Source organism: Balaenoptera physalus (assembly GCF_965194825.1).
Source record: "Balaenoptera physalus genome assembly, chromosome: 3".
Classification (NCBI taxonomy): Eukaryota; Metazoa; Chordata; class Mammalia; order Artiodactyla; family Balaenopteridae; genus Balaenoptera; species Balaenoptera physalus.
Window position 1 is genome coordinate 56050511 of NC_138890.1, and position 15884 is coordinate 56066394.

Consider the following 15884-nt stretch of genomic DNA (forward strand, 5'->3'; position numbering starts at 1 on the left):
TAACCATTAGGATAACAGGACTACACTACCCTTAGCAAGGCACAGAGTTGTTCATTCAACAAACAGCTATCATTGCACGTTACATATGCACCACTGAAATAAACAACGGAGGTTTTTTTTTTAATTTCAAGGAGGAAAAATTACCCGAAAGTAGAGAATAATGGTTTAAGAGTGTTTATTCAATAAATATTTATTGAGTACATACTTCATGTATATGAGATACTGATAGAGGCACTGACGCTTCAAGCAATGAATTTTTTTAAAAAAGTGTTAAAAATTATTTCCCTTGCAGAGTTCACGTTTAGTTTGAGGAAGACAGACAAAGATTAAATGAATATGAAGTATGATAGATGGTGATGAGTACTATGAAAGAGAGAAAGAAAGAGAGAAAGAAAGGAAGGAAGGGAGAAGGGAACAGAGGTGCTGGTGAAAGGAGACTGACTTAAATAAGATCAGGAAAGTCCAACCGAGAAGATACAATCTGAATGTAGATTTGATGAAGATAAAGAAGTGAGCCACGGGGGTATCAGTGCAAAGAGCACTGTAGGCAGAGAAAATTGTAAGTGCAATATTTCTGAAGCAGGTGAGTGCCCAGTAAGTTAGAAGAATGGATGGCTAACATAGAGGAAACAAATTTTAAGAAAGGAGTCAGAGAGATAAGAGGATGCCCGATCATCTAAGGCTTTGTAAACCATAAAAAGTTTGACTTTGACTCTGATTAAGATAGGAAGCCATTGGGATTTGAGCAGAAGATGACATCACTGAACTTGTATTTTAAAACAGAGACATCACCCATTGAGCTGAAACTACACTATAGCGGACAAGGGCAGAAGAAGGAAGTCTGGTGGGTTGGGTTTTGCTATTAACAAGTTTATGAATGATGGAGGCATGGATCAGGGTAATAGTGGTGAAGTTTGTGGTAACTGGTTGGATACTGAATGTTTGTGGAGCTAATATGATTTCTGGGACCATCTAATTTTCATTTTGAAATATAATTTACATGTAGAAAAGTAGGAAAAACATCAGTGTAAAATTTACCAAATAATGTAAAGCAAACACCAAGTATCTCCCAGCCAGGTTAAGAAATAGAACATTGCCAGCACTCCAGATACTCCATAGATTTAGCACATTGGAAGAAAGACTGGGTGTGCTAAGTAGAAGCATGGAAGATATAAAAAAGACCCAAATCAAACTTATAAAGATGAAAATTACAAGGACTTAAATAAAAAATTCACTAGATAGGATGAATAGCAGAATAGACATTGCAGAATAAATGATCAAAGAACTTTCCAGATGATGTCTTTCATGAAAAGGGATAGAACTATGTTCTTGAGAAATATGATGGACATCTTCCAATAGAAATAAAAGCTGCTCCTGCAGGCTCTGTCATTCTCAGAGGAAGTTTCTCTTCACAGTAGAAAACACAGATTCAGAGTGTTACTTGCTAACAAACTGGATTGAGACTATTCTTGTTCAGGCCTAATATCCAATCACAGTGGTCACAAATGCTAAAGAGCAGAAGAAAATATTGGCCAAATATTTATTAGAAACTTCCAATAACCTAGATGGTCCTGTATGTAAGTTACATGATTTTGGCTACAGAGGAGTCTCTTTTTAAGAGACTGCTGGCATTGGAGCCTCTGCTCACTTGCTTAATTTCAAAGGAAAAGATAGAGTAGCAGAAATTGGTTTAACTAAAAATACTATGGAGGGAGACCTTCAAGATAGCACAGGAGTAAGACGTGGAGATCACTATCTTCCCCAAAAATACATCAAAATTACATCTACATGGGGAACAACTCCTACAGAACACCCACTGAATGCTGACAGAAGACCTCAGACTTTCCAAAAAGCAAGAAACTCCCCACATACCTGGGTAGGGGAAAAGAAAAAAGTAAAAACAGAGACAAAAGAATGGGATGGGACCTGCACCTATGGGAGGGAACTGTGAAGGAGGAAAAGTTTCCACACACTACGAAGCCCCTTCACTGGCGGAGATGGGGGGTGGGTGGGGAGGGGAAGCTTCAGAGCCACGGAGGAGAGCGCAGCAACAGGGGTGCAGAGGGCAAAGCGGAGATAGTCCCACAGAGAGGACTGGTGCTGACCAGCACTGACCAGCATGAGAGGCTTCTCTGCTCACCCGAAGGGAAGGTGGGGGCTGGGAGCTGAGGCTCGAGTTTCGGAGGTCAGATCCCAGGGAGAGAACTGGGGTTGGCTGCATGAACACAGGCTGAAGGGGGTTAGTGTGTCACAGCTAGCCGGGAGGGAGTCCAGGAAAAAGTCTGGAACTGCCTAAGAGACAAGAGAACATTGTTTTGGAGTGCTAGAGGAGAGGGGATTCAGAGCACTGCCCAAACGAGCTCCAGAGACGGGCGCGAGCCGCGACTATCAGCACAGACACCAAAGATGGGCATGAACCGCTAAGGCTGCTGCTGCTGCCACCAAGAAGCCTGTGTGCAAGCACAGGTCACAATCCACACCTCCTCCCCCGGGAGCCTCTGCAGGCCGCCACTGCCAGGGTTCCGTGATCCAGGGACAACTTCCCTGGGAGAACACACAGCAGCCCTCAGGCTGTTGCAATGTCATGTCAGCCTCTGCCACTGCAGGCTCGCCTCGCACTCCATACCCCATCCTCTCCCCCAGCCTGAGCAAGCCAGAGCCCCCTAATGAGGTGCTCTTTAACCCCCTCCTGTCTGGGCAAAGAAGAGATGCCAGAGGGTGACCTACACGCAGAGGCAGGGCCAAATCCAAAGCTGAACCCCAGGAGCTGTGCGAACAAAGAAGAGAAAGGGAAATCTCTCCCAGCAACCTCAGGAGCAGTGGATTAAATCTCCACAATCAACTTGATGTACCCTGCATCTCTAGAATGCCTGAATAGACAAGGAATCATCCCAAAATTGAGGCGGTGGACTTTGGGAGCAACTGTAGACTTGGGGTTTGCTTTCTGCATCTAATTTGTTTCCGGTTTTATGTTTATCTTAGTTTAGTATTTAGAGCTTATTATCATTGGTAGATTTGTTTATTGATTTTGTTGCTCTCTTCCTTTTTTAAAATATATCTCTCTCTATATTTTTTTCTTTCCTTTTTCTCCTTTTTGAGTGTGTATGTGTATGCTTCTTTGTGTGATTTTGTCTGTGTAGCATTGCTTTTACCAATTACCTGGGGTTCTGTCTGTCCATCTTTTTTTTTTTTTTTTGTATAGTTTTTAGTGCTTGTATCACTGGTGAATTTTTGGATTGGTTACTCTCTTCTTTCTTTCCTTTTTTTAAAATTATTTTTTAATTTATTTATTTTTAATAATATTTTTAATTTTAATTTTATTTTATTTCATTTTATTTTTCTTCTTTTTTCTTTCTTTCTTTTTTTTTTGCCCTTTCATTCTCAGCTGTGTGGCTGACAGGGTCTTGGGGCTCCAGCCAGGTGTCAGGCCTGAGCCTCTGAGGTGGTGGGAGAGCTGAGTTCAGGACATTGCTCCACGAGAGACCTCCTGGCCCCATGTAATATCAAATGGCAAAAGCTCTCCCAAGACCTCCATCTCAGCGCAAAGACCCAGCTCCACTCAATGAGCAGCAAGCTACAGTGCTGGACACCATTGGCCAAACAACTAGCAAGACAGGAACACAACCCCACCCATTAGCAGAGAGGCTGCCTAAAATCATAATAAGGTCACAGACACCCCAAAACACACCACAGGACACGGTCCTGCCCACCAGAAAGCCAAGATCCACCCTCATCCACCAGAACACAGGCACCAGTCCCCTCCACCAGGATGCTTACACAACCCACTGAACCAAACTTAGTCACTGGGGGAAGACACCAAAAACAACTGGAACTATGAACCTGCAGCCTGTGAAAAGGAGAACCCCAAACACAGTAAGTTAAGCAAAATGAGAAGACAGAGAAACACACAGCAGATGAAGGAACAAGGTAAAAACTCACCAAAACAAACAAAGGAAGAGGAAATAGGCAGCCTACCTGAAAGAAATAAGAGTTATGATAGTAAAGATGATCCAAAATCTTGGAAATAGAATAGAGAAAATAAAAGAAACATTTGAAAAGGACCTAGAAGAACTAAACAGCAAACAAACAATGATGAACAGCATGACAAATGAAATTAAAAATTCTCTAGAAGGAATCAATACCAGAATAACTGAGGCAGAAGAATGGATAAGTGACCTTAAGATAAAGGAAGATAAAATAGTGGAAATAACTACCACAGAGCAGAATAAAGAAAAAAGAATGAAAAGAATTGAGAACACTCGCAGAGACCTCTGGGACAACATTAAATGCACCAACATTCAAATCATAGGGGTCTCAGAAGAAGAAGAGAAAAAAAAAGGGACTGAGAAAATATTTGAAGAGATTATGGTTGAAAACTTCCCTAACATGGGAAAAGAAACAGTCAATCAAGTGCAGTAAGTGCAGAGAGTCCCATACAGAATAAATCCAAGGAGAAACACGCCAAAACACATATTATCAAACTATCAAAAATTAAATACAAAGAAAAATATTAAAAGCAGCAAGGGAAAAACAACAAATAACATACAAGGGAATCCCTATAAGTTTAACGGCTGATATTTCAGCAGAAACTCTGCAAGCCAGAAGGGAGTGGCAGGACATATTTAGAGTGATGAAAGGGAAAAACCTACAACCAAGATTACTTTACCAGCAAGGATCTCATTCAGATTCGACGGAGAAATTTACAGCTTTACAGAGAAGCAAAAGCTAAGATAATTCACATCAACAAACCAGCTTTACAACAAATGCTAAAGGAACTTCTCTAGGCAGGAAACACAAGAGAAGGATAAGACCTACAATAACAAACCCAAAACAATTAGGAAAATGGTAACAGGAACATACATACTGATAACTACCTTAAATGTAAATGGATTAAATACTCCAACCAAAAGACATAGACTGGAGGAATGGATATAGAAATAAGACCCGTATATATGTTGTCTGCAACAGACCAACATCCGACCTAGGGACACATACAGGCTGAAAGTGAGGGGATGGAGAAAAGATATTCCATGCAAATGGAAATCAAAAGAAAGCTAGAATACCAATTCTCATATCAGATAAAATACACTTTATAATACAGACTATTACAAGAGACAAATAAGGACACTATATAATGATCAAGGGATCAATCCAAGAAGAAGATATAACAATTGTAAATATTTATGCATCTGACATAGGAGCACTTCAATAAGGAAAATGCTAACAGCCATAAAAGGGGAAATCGACAGTATCACAATCATAGTAGGGGATTTTAACACCCCACTTTTACCAATGGACAGATCATCCAAAATGAAAATAAGTAAGGAAACACAAGCTTTAAATGATACATTAAACAAGATGGACTTAATTGATATTTATAGGACATTCCACCCAAAAACAACAGAATACACTTTCTTTTCAAGTGCTCATGGAACATTCTCCAGGATAGATCATATCTTGGGTCACAAATGAAGCCTTGGTAAATTTAAGAAAATTGAAATTGTATCAAGTATGTTTTCTGACCACAACATTATGAGACTAGATATCAATTACAGGAAAAAATCTGTAAAAAATACAAACACATGGAAGCTAAACAATACACTACTTAATAACCAATAGACCACTGAAGAAATCAAAGTGGAAATCAAAAAATACCTAGAAACAAATGACAATGAAAACACAAAGACCCAAAATGTATAGGATGCAGCAAAAGCAGTTCTAAGAGGGAAGTTTACAGCTATACAAGCTGACCTCAAGAAACAAGAAACATCTCAAATAAACAACCTAATCTTACACTTAAGGCAATTATAGAAAGAAGAACCAAAAAACCCCAAAATTAGCAGAAGGAATGAAATCTTAAAGATCAGATCAGAAATAAATGAAAAAGAAATAAAGGAAACAATAGCAAAGATCAATAAAACTAAAAGTTGGTTCTATGAGAAGATAAACAAAATTGATAAATATTAGCCACACCCGTCAAGAAAAAAAGTGAGAAGAATCAAATCAATTGAATTAGAAATGAAAAAGGAGATGTAACTACTGACACTGCAGAAATACAAAGGATCATGAGAGATTACTACAAGCAACTGTATGCCAATGAAATGGACAACCTGGAAGAAATGGACAAATTCTTAGAAAAGCACAACCTTCTGAGACTGAACCAGGAAGAAACAGAAAATATAAACAGACCAATCACAAGCACTGAAATTGAGACTGTGATTAAATACCTTCCAACAAACAAAAGCCCAACACCAGATGGATTCACCGGCAAATTCTACCAAACATTTAGAGAAGAGCTGACACCTATCCTTCTCAAACTCTTCTAAAGTATAGCAGAGGGAGGAACACTCCCAAACTCTTTCTACGAGGCCAACATCACCCTGATACCAAAACTGGACAAAGATGTCACAAAAAATAAAACTACAGGCCAATATCACTGACGAACATAGATGCAAAAATTCTCAACAGAATACTAGCAAATAGAATCCAACAACATATTAAAAGGATCATACACCATGATCAAGTGGGGTTTATCCCAAGAATGCAAGGAGTTTTCAATATATGCAAATCAATCAAGGAGATAAAACATATTAACAAATTGAAGGAGAAAAACCATATGATCATCTCAATAGATGCAGAAAAAGCTTTTGACAAAATTCAACACCCTTTTATGATAAAAACCCTCCACAAAGTAGGCATAGAGGGAACTTACCTCAATATAATAAAGGCCATATATGAAAAACCCACAGCCAACATCATTCACAATGGTGAAAAACTGAAACCATTTCCACTAAGATCAGGAACAAGACAAGGTTGTCCACTCTCACCACTATTATTCAACATAGTTTTGGAAGTTTCAGCCACAACAATCATAGAAGAAAAAGAAATAAAAGCAATCCAAATCGGAAAAGAAGAAGTAAAGCTGTCACTGTTTGCAGATGACATGATACTATACATAGAGAATCCTAAAGATGTTACCAGAAAACTACTAGAGCTAATCAATGAATTTGGTGAAGTAGGAGGATACAAAATTAATGCACAGTAATCTCTTGCATTCCTATACACTAAGGATGAAAAATCTGAAAGAGAAATTAAGGAAATAATCCCATTTACCACTGCAACAAAAAGAATAAAATACCTAGGAATAAACCTACCTAGGGAAACAAAAGACCTGTATGCAGAAAAATATAAGACACTGATGAAAGAAATTAAAGATGATACAAATAGATGGAGAGATATACCATGTTCTTGGATTCTAAGAATCAACATTAAGAAAATGACTATACTAACCAAAGCAATCTACAGATTCAATGCAATCCCTATCAAACTACCAATGGCATTTTTCACAGAACAAGAGCAAAGAATTTCACAATTTGTATGGAAACACAAAAGACCCCAAATAGCCAAAGCAATCTTGAGAAAGAAAAACGGAGCTGGAGGAATCAGGCTCCTGGACTTCAGACCATACTACAAAGCTACAGTAATCAAGACAGTATGGTACTGGCACAAAAACAGAAATATAGATCAATGGAACAGGATAGAAAGCCCAGAAATAAACCCATGCAGCTATGGTAACCTTATTTTTAATAAAGGAAGCAAGAATATACAATGGAGAAAAGACAGCCTCTTCAATAAGTGGTGGTGGGAAAACTGGGCAGCTGCATGTAAAAGAATGAAATTAGAACACTCCCTAACACCATACACAAAAATAAACTCAAAATGGATTAAAGACCTAAATGTGAAGGCCAGACACTATAAAACTCTTAGAGGAAAACATAGGCAGAACACTCTAGGACATAAATCACAGCAAGATCCTTTATGACCCACCTCCTAGAGAAATGGAAATAAAAACAAAAATAAACTAATGGGACCCAATGAAACTTAAAAGCTTTTGCACAGCAAAGGAAACCATATACAAGACGAAAATACAACACACACAACGGGAGAAAATATTTGCAAACGAAGCAACTGACAAAGGATTCATCTCCAAAATTTACAAGCAGCTCATGCAGCTTAATATCAAAAAAACAACCAACCCAATCCAAAAATGGGCAGAAGACCTAAATAGATATTTCTCCAAAGAAGATATACAGATTGCCAACAAACACATGAAAGGATGCTCAAGGTCACTAATCATTAGAGAAATGTAAATCAGAACTACAGTGAGGTATCTCCTCACACCAGTCAGTATGGCCATCATCAAAAAATATACAAACAAGGGCTTCCCTGGTGGCGCAGTGGTTGAGAGTCTGCCTGCTAATGCAGGGGACATGGGTTCGAGCCCTGGTCTGGGAGGATCCCACATGCCGCGGAGCATCTAGTCCCATGAGGCACAGCTACTGAGCCTGCGCGTATGGAGCCTGTGCTCCGCAACAAGAGAGGCCATGATAGTGAAGAGGCCCGCGCACTACGATGAAGAGTGGCCCCCACTCACCACAACTAGAGGGAGCCCTCGCACAGAAACGAAGACCCAACACAGCCAAAAATAAATATAAAAATAAATAAATAAACAAAAAGATTACTATAAAAAATATATACAAACAATAAATTCTGGAGGCGGTGTGGAGAAAAGGGAACCCTCTTTCACTGTTTGTGGGAATGTAAATTGGTACAGCCACTATGAAGAACAGTATGGAGGTGCCTTAAAAACCTGAAAATAGAACTACCATACAATCCCACTACTGGGCATATACCCTGAGAAAACCATAATTCAAAAAGAGTCATGTACCACAATGTTCATTGCAGCTCTAATTACAATAGCCAGGACATGGAAGCAACCTAAGTGTCCATCGACAGATGAATGGGTAAAGAAGATGTGGCACGTATATACAATGAAATATTACTCAGTCATAAAAAGAAACGAAATTGAGTTATTTGTTTTGAGGTGAATGGACCTAGAGACTGTCATACAGAGTGAAGTTAAGTCAGAAAGAGAAAAACAAATACCATATGCTAACACATACATACTGAATCTAAAAAAAAAAAGGTTCTGAAAAACCTAGGGGCAGGACAGGAATAAAGACGCAGACGTAGAGAATGGACTTGAGGACACAGGGAGGGGGAATGGTAAGCTGGGACGAAGTGAGAGAGTGGCATGGACATATATACACCACCAAATGTAAAACAGTTAGCGAGTGGGAAGCAGCCGCATAGCGCAGTGAGATCAGCTCGGTCCTTTGTGTCCACCTAGAGGGGTGGGATATAGAGGGTGGGAGGGAGACGCAAGAGGGAGGAGATATGGGGATATATGTATATGTATATCTGATTCCCTTTGTTATAAAGCAGAAACTAACAAAGCATTGTAAAGTAATTATACTCCAATAAAGATGTTTAAAAAGAAAATGCTATGGAACAAAAGATCCTGTTCTAGTCTGTTCTGTTCTAGTGGCAGAACACAGTACCATAACAACTTGAGGTGAAGACCATAAAAAAGATGTTTGAACATAAAGAAACCCAGTTTTTATCAGCGCCTGGATTTGTAGTCTGCAATAAGTATAACATTTATAATGTGTGAGAGATAATAGAGGGTAAGGATCTAAGACATTTAGTGTATCCAAAGTGTGCAGAGGCACCATTAATAATCATACCGGTTTCTTGAAATCTTCTTAATACTGTATTAAAGACTACGATATTTTAGGTAAGAATTTCCCTGCTACTGAGAACTCAATGAGCTGCAAGTTGCTGCCCCCTTACCTTAGAGTTAGTCAAGGGGGTGTTGCAGATGTAACACCTTAAAAGAGATTGTGGAAGGTGTGAAGCAAAAAACAAAAATGGAGCGTTGAAAATGTTTCTTTTGGTTCTGGTGGAAGCTTTTCTACAGCAATTAACAAGGTATCTCTTGAACTTTTCCTTCAAGTATAGTCATGTTGTAATTACTGGCCTTGGGATTAATGTCTTTAAGGACTTCGTTGCTGATCCCAAGAAAAGGCCCAGGAAGGGCTGATTATCTTTACATAGGATACCAGCAGGCAATTTTGTTGCATTTGAAAAATACCTTGAAGAATAAGGTTATGATTTTCTCCATACAGTCTTCAAGAATGGGATGATGACAAAAAGCTATTTAATTGATGTAGTAAGAAAAAATGCAAAACTGGATATGGAACGTCTCCAGCTGGATATGGTAGCATCTCAATAGGCTTTGTTTTATGACTGGATAGGTGTGTGAGTATATACACATGCATGTATGCATAGATCTGTGTGTGAGTATGTAATGCACCATGTTTTTCATACAGGAATATGGGGGTTCTTTGTGTTTTATGGTACATTTCAGTGAAATTATTTGCTGGTTTATGAATATACTGCCCTTTCTTTTTTTTTTCTTTTTTCCCCCAATGTTTAGGTGATCTCAAAGTAGGAAATACATTTAATCATGTAAAAGATTAATGCTAAAATAAGCTTTTTGGGCCTTTTGCCAATAGACAGTAATTCAGTCTGGTATTGATCTTTTCACGAGTAACAGAACTGAGAAATTTTATATATAACTGAAGATCATAAAATAGATTTGCATAAAATATCATGATTGCTTCATGTTTATATTTAACTTATATTTTTGTATAAACAAGATTGTGTAAGATATATTTAAAGTTTTAATGATTTAACCATCTTTCCAACTTTTCATGATTTTTAGGAATGCAGACTTTTAAGAAAATGAAATTACACTCCCTGTTGTCCATTAATCAGCAAATAAAATATGGCCTTAACAAAGTTGTTTGTGTCATTATACAGTTTGAAAATTATGTCAGGATATACCCTATAGAATTACTAACCTCAATGCCCCTTGTAGAGTATATATTAATCATTCTGTATTAAAGAAAATAATGGTTGTTAATGGAATGCCAAGGCACTATACAGTGATTATATGTTAGTTGTGGTATCATACCAGTGAAATGTCAAATTTGAAAGGCCTGTACTACAATTTTACATGAAAGAAATTACTCGTGGCTCTAACATGCACCTTGAGAGTTTAAGGAGATAATATTTTTTAGAGAGAAATACTGCTTCCACTATAGATTATGTACATAAGTATAAACTTTGACAAAAGGGGAAGGAATGTATTTTAAAGTAATTACACTTCTGAATTTATTTTTCATATCCTATATTTGATATGACTAAAATGAATTACTGGATGGATTAATAAGTGTACTTAATTTAAATGTTTTGCTCCTGTTATACTTTTCATTGAGTTTTAAAAAAATTAAATTAGATATAAAATTGTAAAAAAAAAAAAAGATTAGTGAGCTTGAAGGTATAGCAATAGAAATTATTCAAAATAAAATAGAGAAAAAGTACTGGGAAGAAAATGAAATCAGTGAGCGGTGGGACAACTTGATGTGGCTTCATCTATAAACATTTAGAATTACTCTCCCCAGAGGAGAAGAAAGGGGAAAATATACATATATTTTTAAAAAGTGGCTGAAAATCTTACAAAGTTGATGACAACTATACACCCACAGATTCAAGAATCTCAACAAACCCCAAGCATGAGAAACATGAAAGAACCTATCTTTGTTCCCCTGTATATACCATGTCTATTTGCATTGGCTGATTTGAAGATTTTCTTTCTTCACTAGTTTCAAGCAATTTGATTAAAATGTACCTTGGTTTAGGTTCTTTTATATTTCTTGTTTGTTATAAGTATTTCATATAATTAGTTTTTATTGTGATTGTTATAGGTAAAATTTTGTCCCCCCAGAATAGACAATTGGAAGTCCTAACCTTCAGTAACTCAGAATGTGACCTTATTTGGAAATAAGTCCTTTACAGAGGTAATAATTAAAATGAGGTGGGCCCTAATCCAGTATGACTGATATCTTTTTAAAGAGGAGAAATTTGGACACAGAGACAAGTATGCACAGAGGGAAGACAATGTGAAGACATACAAGGAGAACACCATGTGATACAGAGGATTGGAGTGATGCATCTACAAGCCAAGGAATGTCAAAGATGGTCATAAAACCATCAAAAGGTAGGAAGGTCTAGGAAGGATTCTCCTACATGTTTCAGGGGGAGCATGGCCTTGCTGACACCTCTTCATTCTTACTAGCCTCCAGGCATTTAGAGTATGAGAGATCCTGGAAGTGCTCTGAAACAAGTGAGACCAAAGATGGTTCTTCAGGCAGCCCCCAGGAATGTTGGACCATTGGATGTTCTCTCCAATTCTTTACCTCTCCAGGGAGAAGCTGGGAACTGAGGCTTTTCACCTATTTGCTCTGTGCTTAAACCAGGAGAAGGGCTGCGGTGATGAGCTACATAATAGATCAAACCACTGTCTTTGTTCTTACTAATCCTCAGGTGGCTAGAATATGCTGGGTTCTGTTAGCACACTGAGACAAACAAGACAAAAGCCAGTCCTTGAGCAGCTCTTCTAAAAGTTGGTGCATTTGCCATGCGGTCCAACTCTCTTTCCCTCCCCAGGGAGAAGCTGAGAGCTGGAGTTTTTCATGCCTTCACTTTGTTCTAAGCCAGGAAGAGGGGTTATGCAGAGTGCCAGCCCAAACCACCATCTTGGTTTCCTTCTGGTGTCTAGAGGACCTCAGGTCCCAGTAGTGTTACATGACCGGTAAAACAGAAGTTAGTCCTTTGGGGAGCTCCTGGAAAATTTGGAGCAATGGACTGCAGTCTAACTCTTTCCTTCTCCAGTGAGAAGCTAGGAGCTGCAGTGTTTCCTTCTGATCGTACGGCACTATACCAGAGGTAGGGATTCTGGCAAAAAGGTGTCTTGAATTTCCCTACTGGTTTCAATGTGTCTGGTTTCACACTTGCCCAAGGTGTAGGAGCCTCTCAACTAGCTTCTGGATTTCTCACCAAGGGAATTTTTCTCTGAATTGTTGTTGAATCAGTATGTTTATGTGTGAAGGGGAGTCCAAAGCTTCTTACTTATTCTGCCATCTAGCTGACATCATCCTGCAAGAGCCAATTAGTTATTAAGCAGGTCTAATTCACCACATAGAGTTTCTAAAAATACTAAGGAAACTATGCAATGTTCTAAATATCCTAAGGAAGTATTTACAAGAGTATTGGAGTATAGATTATTATTGCCAGTTTGAGTGCATTTCCCATCCTGTGGAAGTCTGGAGAAAATCAGGTTGCAAACCTGTAACATGTGGGTAATGTTGGGAAAGGGATTAGTAGGGCAGGCTCATTGATTAAATTCTAGTTATGTAGCATTTTATTGTACTGCAGTTGGCAAACGTGCTTTACAAAAATGACTTTATTCTCCCTAAGGAGGAGGCAGCAATGTGCTGATGTGTGTGCATTCTTCCCAACTTCACTTTCAGTGACATCACGTTGATAGCTTGAAATCAGTCATGATGTGGGCATTACACCATGGAAATTGGCAAATGCTATAGACTAGGGATTTTTTTCTTTTGGAAAATCAGCTGTTGAAGATTTACCAGTACAACATCTGGAGGATTATGAGTCTAAAACACTATGCACTGTGGATGTTGAGATAGAATTTGGTCTGGGTCCCAGGGAGACAGATTGAGATGAAGATTTTTATGTAGGAAGTTGTATTAACCATGTTTTTAATTTTTTGTATTTTGATGCTTTGACATCTGGGGCCTTGCCAATACCGGAGGGGGAGGGGCCACCCAATTCTTAAAGATAGTAAACAATTTGCTCACCAGTAGGCTTTTTAAATGCAAACCTAACAATCCAGAACCAATAGCCCCAGCCACTTGTCCTAACCACCCCAGGGTCAGGCACCAGACAACTAAGGTCAGCCTCTATGCCCCAGAGCCCAGTGAAATTATCACAAGATAGCCAATACTAAGCCTGTAGGTAACAAACTATCTTTCCAATGGCAGTCAATTCCTGATTGTTGGCCTTACCATACCTAAATCATAATAAAACCTATCTTAAAACAGCAGTTCTTTGGGAGTTCCTTGGCGGCCTAGTGGTTAGGATTCCAGGCTTTCACTGCCGTGGCCCTGGGTTCAATCTCTGGTTGGGGAACTGAGATTCCGCAAGCCACATGGTGTGGCAAAACACACACACACACACACACACACAAACAACAAAAAAACAGCAGTTCTTTGAGGAATGCTCTCAAGATAAACACATTTGAAGAAGAGATGGAAATAAAGTTGGGAAGAGAGAAGATTTACCTATGATTTTGTCTCAATGAAGGCCTCAGTCAACCCCACAGAAATGGGAAAAAGTGGCATGACCCTTCCATGTGATTCCCTTTGAGGCAAGGGGCCCAGCTTTCATAACCCTGTATTTATCAGGGTAGGGTGTATCCAGACCCTAGATAGGGGGCTTATCCTTGGGCTTTGAAGAAACTCTTTGGCGGAAAGCATTACCCAGAGAGGGACTCTGTTAAGTGCTGTTAGCCACCAGTATTCTCAGCAGCTGCGGGAAGCTCTTTAGTTCTGAGAGAGGGCTGGGGACGTGAACCCCTGCATGTACTACAAAACAGGAAGATAAACTCAACTACCAAACGCCGTCTACCTTAGATGATTCATGAGCTTTCTGATGGAGTCAACATCATTGAGGAGAATAAATGCTGTAGTTGAAAAGGTGCTAAAAATTCATGTTAAGAGTCAGCTATGTCCTTTCAACCTTGGCAGAAAAATAAATGTAAAATAAATTAGCCATTTACAACTTTGCAAAACCTAACATGCTGTGAAGATTTATCAGCTGGACCATGAAAAAAAATGACTCTATTCAACAAAGCAATTAAAAATGAAAACTGGTGCAACTGAAGTCCAAATAAAATAAGCTTCCAGAGAAGTAGAAATGCGGAAATAAAAGTTTGTTGGATCTCTCTTTCTCTCTCCCCCTCTCCCCTTTATTTGGCTTTAGAATTTCGTACAATTTTATAAAGCTGGTGGCTGCCAGAACAGGATAGGGCAATTGGCAAGGGCTGAGAAATCTCCTCACCCCCAAGAATAGTGAACACAAGGGCATGTAGCCAGTGTGGATTCTGAGTGGCAGCCGGGTGAGTCTAAGGAAATTTTCTATTTGTTCCTAGTTGTCTTCTTTCTAGTAACTAGAGAATAAAGACTGTACAATCCACACTTACCACTCTTTCATTATTCTAATAACCGATGATAAAAATATTAAAAAACGTTAAAAAGATATCATAGTTGAGCCACAAAGTTCTATGGATTACTCTGTCAAATGAATGGGAAACGAGCAAATGAGAATGGGCTTTATTCAAAGAAAGTTAGCAAATTTATATAGAAAAGGCAAACACGCAGAGATTTCATAAGAGTTCAAAGAAACTACTGCAGAGAAGGAGAGGGAGCCAGTCAAGGGAGCAGCGAGAAGTGAAGACACTTCACCATGAAGAGGTGAGTATGATGTGGAGGTTTCTCTAGGGACACAGCTTCTTTAAAACATGTTGTTTGGGCTTCCCTGGTGGCACAGTGGTTGAGAATCTGCCTGCCAATGCAGGGGACACGGGTTCGAGCCCTGGTCTGGGAAGATCCCACATGCCGCGGAGCAACTAGGCCCGTGAGCCACAATTACTGAGCCTGCGCGTCTGGAGCCTGTGCGTCGCAACAAGAGAGGCCGCGATAGTGAGAGACCCGCGCACCGCGATGAAGAGTGGCCCCCGCTTGACGCAACTAGAGAAAGCCCTCGCACAGAAACGAAGACCCAACACAGCCATAAATAAATAAATAAATAAATAAATAAATAAATAAATAAATAAATAATAAAAATAAAGGAATTCCTTTAAAAAAAAAAAGTAAAATAAATATCCTTCTTTAAAAAAAAACATGTTGTTTGAGTACAGTGGCTTAGTTGCTTCTTAATGCTTTCCTTCCATACTATTTCAAATATCTGTATACCTACAGGGTCCCTTACTTGGTTCTGGAAAATCCAGCATATATTTATTGTTCTAGTCTTATCCTTGATGCAGGTGAAGATACAAA

General features: G+C 38.9%; 1 pseudogene across 1 annotated transcript; it reads left to right on the forward strand.

Moving 5' to 3' along the window:
- Positions 1-8325: 8325 nt before the first annotated feature.
- On the forward strand, positions 8326-14011 carry LOC309656996 (nicotinamide phosphoribosyltransferase pseudogene; annotated as a pseudogene). Its single transcript has 2 exons — positions 8326-8330; positions 9327-14011. The product of its transcript is annotated as a nicotinamide phosphoribosyltransferase pseudogene (transcript).
- Positions 14012-15884: the final 1873 nt, after the last annotated feature.